Source organism: Belonocnema kinseyi, chromosome 6 (genome assembly GCF_010883055.1).
Source record: "Belonocnema kinseyi isolate 2016_QV_RU_SX_M_011 chromosome 6, B_treatae_v1, whole genome shotgun sequence".
Lineage (NCBI taxonomy): Eukaryota > Metazoa > Arthropoda > Insecta > Hymenoptera > Cynipidae > Belonocnema > Belonocnema kinseyi.
The window spans coordinates 22,366,195-22,373,271 of NC_046662.1; the positions used below are offsets into that span (position 1 = coordinate 22,366,195).

Here is a 7,077-nt window from a genome sequence, read left to right on the forward strand (position 1 = left end):
TTCAAATTTCTAAAATTAGTTTTAAACTTAAAAATAGATACTCTTAGTTGAGTGGAGGAGATATATAAATAACCAAAATTTACGCATCGTTATTTTTTAGTTACTCCTTGAAAAAGTTACCCTATCCCTTTCGGTGCACATCGGTTCAGTTCGGGTTTGCGAAGACGGGAAGTCGTAACTCCACGAGCTTTTAGAATCGCGCACAGTATTCAGTGCCGCGGTGACTCTCGTGGTGGATGTGTTGTTTTGTGTCGGTGTTTTTTTTTCGGGTGAAAATAAGCCGGCTTTAACGAAAACAACATTGAAACGTGAAATACGAGATCCTCCGTTCTGGCATTGGCCGGAAGCCTCGACGTGGCCAAATTTAAATTCGTTCCCATAATCCCGGGAGCTTTCGAAAATTGGAAATCGATGAAATAACACCCTTCAAAAAAATTGTTATCATTCCGGACTCGCGAAAATCCTGTGACGATGTGAGTTCTTTCTTGTGGGTGTTAAATTTTTAGTCGAAAATCTAAGTCCACGGATACGGAGGCCAAGGTAATAATAAATTATGAATGAAAGTTAAATTAAGATGAGTAAAATATGGACCTGAAGTTCCGAACGTTCAAATGAACAAAATATTTTTCTATATTTCTCTTTTTCCCATAAATATTGTTCCAACTGTAATTTAAAATATGCATTTTTATTATGTTCCAATAATCATTCATTTCCAATATAAATAAACATTTAATACTTTGTTTGGTTTACAGTCATCAGTAAAAAATGTCGTTCATTTAAACGTTCAGAACTTCAAGCACTTGAGCAAAATCATAAATAATCTACAAGTTTGAAGCTCTTTTTTTAAGATAATAATTTTTTATTAAAATTAACTTGTCGTTTGCAATTTCATCAAGTATTTGGCTGATTTCTAATTAATTATTTTTCACAGTTTCAACCCTGAAATGCAGAAAATTTAACAATGCGAAGAAATTTGCATTTTATATATGCTCTAATGAAGTATGATTTTAAAAATACTTCTTCAATTGTTAATGTTTTATTTTACTGTATAAGCATGTTTCAGATTTTTTGTTTCATTTAAATCTCTGCTTTCATTGTTATTTAAAATTATTCATGAAAAAGCAGCATTTTAAAATGTATGCAACTTGAATAATTTAATGATTTTAAATATCCTTAGTCGACGAAAAATTCCGATAGCGTTTCGAATAAAGCATTAATTTCTTAATACATGAACTTACCTGTATAATATATTTCAGAGAACATGTAGCAAAATTAAATATTTATAGCTGAAAAGTATTTTCATACCTTTCTTTTCCCATTTAAATGATTAAAACAAAAGTTTGATGCTTGATGAAGTTGTATTTCGGATGTTAAAATAATTTTCATTAATCATTTTGACCCAATTTTTATTATAGAGATTTAGTTATCGATTAAATATTTATAATCACCACATGCTTTTATTCTATGAATCATAAAATAAAATATTTCACGATTAAAATATTTATGATGTATATGACGATACTAATATATATTAATATAACTTATTATTAAACAATTATTTCTCTTAAATTATCTTACATTTTTGTTTTAAATTGCAATAAACTATATGTTGTGCTATTTAAATACAAATAATTTTGTTGGAAAATGGAGCCATTGAACTTTAGCTTGCAGTTTCAACATCGATAAGAATCTTTTTTGTGCCTGAATAAATAAAATATTAACTCACTCTCTAAATTATCCGAATATCTGCGTAAATATGCATCTATATTTGATTTCGCGGGATTGGCTCTGTTTTCCTCAGCTAACGCTCGAGCGCTCGGGATTCTGCATTTTTTATTCTGTCGCCAAAGCAAAACGGTTTAGCAGAATAGCAGCGCCACTTTTTTCATTGGATTTCAAAGAGAGAAATGCGGAAATACAAATCTGGCGCATGAAACTATAATAATTGGGTTTATTTACTTCACATTAATCTTAAACTCAAACGTAAATTTAAGAAATCTAATATAATGAATTTTGAAAAGGGATAAAAAAAGTAGATTAGATTGGTTTGAATATCGAAAAAGATTAAAAAACTAAATTCGGCATTTTTGAAAATGATTATTCTTCATTTTCAAAATAATATATTCTCTGCAAGTTTAAAAATGCAATGTTAAACTTTTGGTTGACAGTTTCATTGAATAAAAAGAATCTTTTTATGAAAATTGCCAGAGGGGATTGTATTAAAAAGATCAGAATTGCATAGTAACTTGTTACAAATAACTATGTTACTAAAAAGTTTTACTAATTCTCATTTTTAGGACCACTTCATTTTTATTCTGAAAAGTAACTTTTAAAGAAACTAAGTTACGTTTTTTCAGTAACTTGGAACTTTAGTTTTAGTTATTTTGAAGTTACATTGTTTTTTTGTATATCTTCTATTAAAATATATTTATGGGTCAGTTAGTCATAGAAAATTAATCTCTTTTGTTTGAGGATTCAGCAATTGTGTTGAAATTACAAATTTTTTGTTGTTGAAACTATATCAACTATTATATTCTTTAATGACAATTTATCTATTTTGATTGCAAATTTAACTACTTGGTTAAAAAATTCATGTAATTTGTTACAAAATCATCTATCTTGGTAGAATTTTGAACTGTTTGGTTGAAAAGTAATTTTTTAAAATTCTTATTTTCGGTTTAAAAATGTAACTGTTTGGTAAAAAAATTCATCTTTTCGGTTTTAAAGTTAAATAATTTAATGAGCATTTTTATTCTATCTATCGTCAAAAATCGCTTTTTTGGTTTCAAAATTAATCTATTTTGGGAAAGAAATCTCATTTCTTTTGGTTGAAAACTCAATTATTTTAGTATAAAGTTAATCTAATTTGTTTGAGGATCCAGTTCTTTTGATAAACATCCTCTTTTTGTTGAATTCAACTGTGATTGATTTCAAATAAAAATCTTTCTTGGTTAAGATAATATCAACTATTATATTTGTTGTAGATAATTCATCTATTTTTGTTAAAAATTTAACCATTTTGTTAAAAATTCATTTAGTTCGTTATAAAATTAATTATTTTGTTAGAAAGTTCAACTATTTGTTTAAAAAGTTTTTTTTTTAAATTTATATTTTCGGTTTAAAAATACAAATGTTTTTTTAGAAAATTCATCTTTTTGACTTAAAAATTAAATAATTTAGTAGATATTTTTTCTTTCTTTCCTTGTTTTTTGGTTTGTTAAAATTCTGCTTTTTTTATTCGAAATTTATCTCTTTTGGTCAAAGAATCTGGTTTCTTTTCGTTAAAAATTGAATTATGCTGTTGAAAAGTTAATCTGAATTATTTGAGGATTCAGCTATTTTGTTAAAAATTCTTTTTTTTTGCATTTAACTGTGTTTTATTTCAAAATAAAATACTAGTTGATTGCAAAACACGGATAATTTTGTTTGAAAATTCTTATTTCCAGTTTCAAGATACAAATCTTTTGTTAAAAAGTGCTGTTTTTGGTATAAAAATTCATCTCTTTTGGTAAAGGAATTTTTGTAGAGAATTCAGCTATTCTTTTTTGAAAAATGGTCTTTTCTTTTTAAAAATGTAACTGCTTGGTGAAAATTGAACTATATTATTAAAAATTTATTTTTTTGTCGAAGATTTATAATTCTAGTTGAGAACTTATCTCATGGGTTAAAAATTTAACTTTTTTGCTTTAAATTAGTTTAAATTTTTTTTTTTTTATTTCAAATATTTAGGTAGAAAAGTCGACTATTTGGTTGAAAATTCCACTGTTTTGGTTAAAATACAATGGTTGTTTTTTTATTTAAAAATGGAAACATTCTAGTTTCTGATACTTGAAATTCATACCTCAATTTCAGAATAGAATCTTACATCTAGATAAGTTTTAGTAAATGTAATCGAAAAAATTTCAAGGTATGAAAATTATAAGCATTCTTTTCTAGATTCATGTAAATAGTATTTTCAACTTTTTTCTCAGTTGAAAGTTATGACTTTTATAGAATCGTGAAACGGGGAAATAAAATTGCTGGAATTAAATACGTGAGTCGTGATTTTAATTTGAAATAGAACATGAAACATGGCGGTGACATGTCTATTACTCAATTTGAATTTTTATCCTAAATATACATTGTTGTGCACTTGCCGAAAGATATTATGTTTTTTTTATTTACTTGAATTAAGCCTATTTCTATTCAAATTATGTTTCTATGAACTATCACATTAGTAACTTTTGAGGTAATTTAAAGTTCCTTTATCTTGTAACTGTAACTAACTGCAGGTAAATGTAACGTATATTTATCTAGTTACATTTTTTCTAAGTAACGTAACTGTGACTAGTTAATAAAAATAGTAACTTACCCAAAACTGAAAAAGACGCGCAAACATAGTTAATTTATAACAGTACAATTTCTTAATTAAGTAATTACACTTTTTTAAAATAATTTCCTCCATAGTTTTTAAAAAGGTTAAATTACAAAATAGAATTTAAACGTTGCCAACTTAAGTACCTGTGGTAAAGAATGAAATGATTTTTCTTTGTAAATTTACTTTATAAAAATGTGACTAAAAAGATAAAAAAGTTCCATTTGTAAAATGCTTAAAGTTTAAAGTTTCTCTTCGCAATTCGTATTTTTGGCTCTCGTCGTGCAAAAGCTCTCTTGGTGCGTCATGAACGAGCAATGTTGATCGAAGATAACATTTTTCCCTTGAAATGGCACATTTCTTGTTGTATTACTCAATCCGATAAACAGAACATCTGTCCTTTTCTTATATAAAAGATTAGTTTAGAAATAAAAATGTAGTAGTATAAAAAAAGTGTTTCTTAAATGAAGATGACAATCTTCATAAGAAATATTTGTACAATTTGTTGAATACAATTTATTTTATGTTTTTATTTCAGGACTAGTCAATGAATGCGATATTCAAATATTTAGTTTTTAAAGCATCAAAAGAAGCTGAACAAAAAGTTAAACAATTTAGAATTTGTTGTTAACAATGAAATTCTGAAATGTTTAACTGTAATTGCTTTTGCTTAATCATAATAATGTTTTACACAATTTTATAGGTCTTCGAATTAAAAATTCTTGTTTTTGGATATTTGAAATCATGCTCTTGCAGTTTAAAATTTTTGAATTCATTACCATAAATAATTTAATTTGAAATAGTTAAATTTAGCATTTCAAAAAAAATGTTAAAAATTTAATTTTTAACGCTATTATATCTAAAAAAAAGTATGGTGATATGATTCGAAAATCTCGCATCATTTTTGTTGAAAACCTGATTGACCTTCAATTAATTGAAGTTATTTTATATCTTAAATTTGAAAAATTGTTCTACAAATAATCTTTATGCAAATCGAGAAACATCTCTCCCATTTAATACTCATGTGCAATTCAGTTAAAACTGTTCAATTATATAATAAATTATCGTAAATATTATAGATTTTTTACGTTAGATTCTTAAAGGTCAATTAATTAGGGTTATGTTAGCGTTTTACATAAGAAATTCGTATTCTAAATAAAAAATTATTCAATTATAAAGATTACTCATTTTCATACAAATAACGTTTTTCTGTGTGTTTGTCCTGAAATGGGTATTTTTAAACCAAAATGATTAGATTAAAATCCAATTAATTTGTTTAAAATAATAAAATTGATAGAAGCTTGAACAATTTAGGAATGTATTAGTCTTTACTCATCGGAAATTGTCATTTATATTAAAAAATCGTTAGATTTTACAGAAGATTCATAATTTGCTAACAATTTTAGATTTTAAACCAAAAATTGGTATCTTTAGCAAAAAAAAGTCGATTTCAAAGCAGATAACAAATTTTCGCACAATTGTTTTTTTTACAGTACCAGCGGAAATTAACTGCACGTCTATTCTTTGATCTTTTTTAAAGTCCCTTAATTTTCATAAAATTAACATGAAATTTTATTCAACAGTTTATAAAATTTTGCGCCTGATGAACTCAAATGCTTTTCCCAGATTTCGCCCCAGGTTCTAATTTGTTGCAAAAAGGTCACAAAATTCCAATAATGATTGTACTCCCCACATGATTTAAAAAATAAAAACTAGAACGATTTTAAGAAATATTACTTAAATTTACGAATAGTACCAAAGTATAATATTAATTCTATATTTAAAATTTAAAAGTGCGTTAGGTATAAGAATAGTAATCGCGTGCGTGCTTATTTACCAGTAAACATTACATTTCTCAACCATTGAAGATGGAAATTTTTAACTGTCAAAGTATTAAAGATTTATAAAATTCCTGTTTTTATGATTTAAGCGTAAAATTGTTCAATTTCAATCAGTTTTTTCAATTAGAAAATTTCTAATTGTTTTTCTTCTTCTAATTTTTCGAATGTTTTGTAGAATAGCCTAAAGCCCACCCATTTTCCGTAAAAGATTGTTCAATTTTAAAACTCATGGAGCACTTATTTGATTTCTATTCGCAGTGCGTCGTACTGCACAGAAAAGTCTTACTCAAGTTAGCGACTTAACTGAAAAAGTTTGTCATCTTTTTATTCAAGCGTTGTTTAAAGTTCCGACAGAAGAAAGGAAATGAAAAAAGTGATTTTATTAACTCGAAAGAGGTTAGAGGTTCCGCACTTCGCCGAACAAAAAGAGTATTATTGAGTTTAACTTTTCTGAAATCGGACAGCATATTGAAAAGACGACGAGATTTCCTCTCGTCCCTTTTCCCTCTCACGAAAAGCTTAAAAAGTTCCAGCTCTGGATTCACTACGCAGGGAGAAAAATATTTGTACAATATACAATATGCATGGAAAGTTGCATAAAATAACAACAAGCTCAAACATCAACGCGTTCTGTTCTTTTATTCAGTTTCATTTTAGCATTGCTTCCAGGCTTAGGTAAAGGTACTCGAAAAATGTAATATTTGTTCGAGCTTGATAGAATTTTACTCGGATTCCACTACTGTAAAATAATTCAAACCAAATGTATAAATGTATAATAATAATAAACTGATTAAAATGTGTGGATTTGAATGTTGAGGAATCCATTTTTACGTTTTAGGGGACGTTATAAAGCTATGTCATGCTACCCGGGGGGGGGGGGGG

At 26.8% G+C, this 7,077-nt stretch overlaps 1 protein-coding gene across 1 annotated transcript in view; it reads left to right on the plus strand.

Moving 5' to 3' along the window:
* Positions 1-235: 235 nt before the first annotated feature.
* Positions 236-7,077, plus strand: part of LOC117174924 — a 528,852-nt gene continuing 522,010 nt past the window's right edge. The window contains exon 1 of the mRNA XM_033364381.1: positions 236-540. The gene's annotated coding sequence lies outside the window, so the exon portion shown is untranslated. The remainder of the gene's footprint in view (positions 541-7,077) is intronic.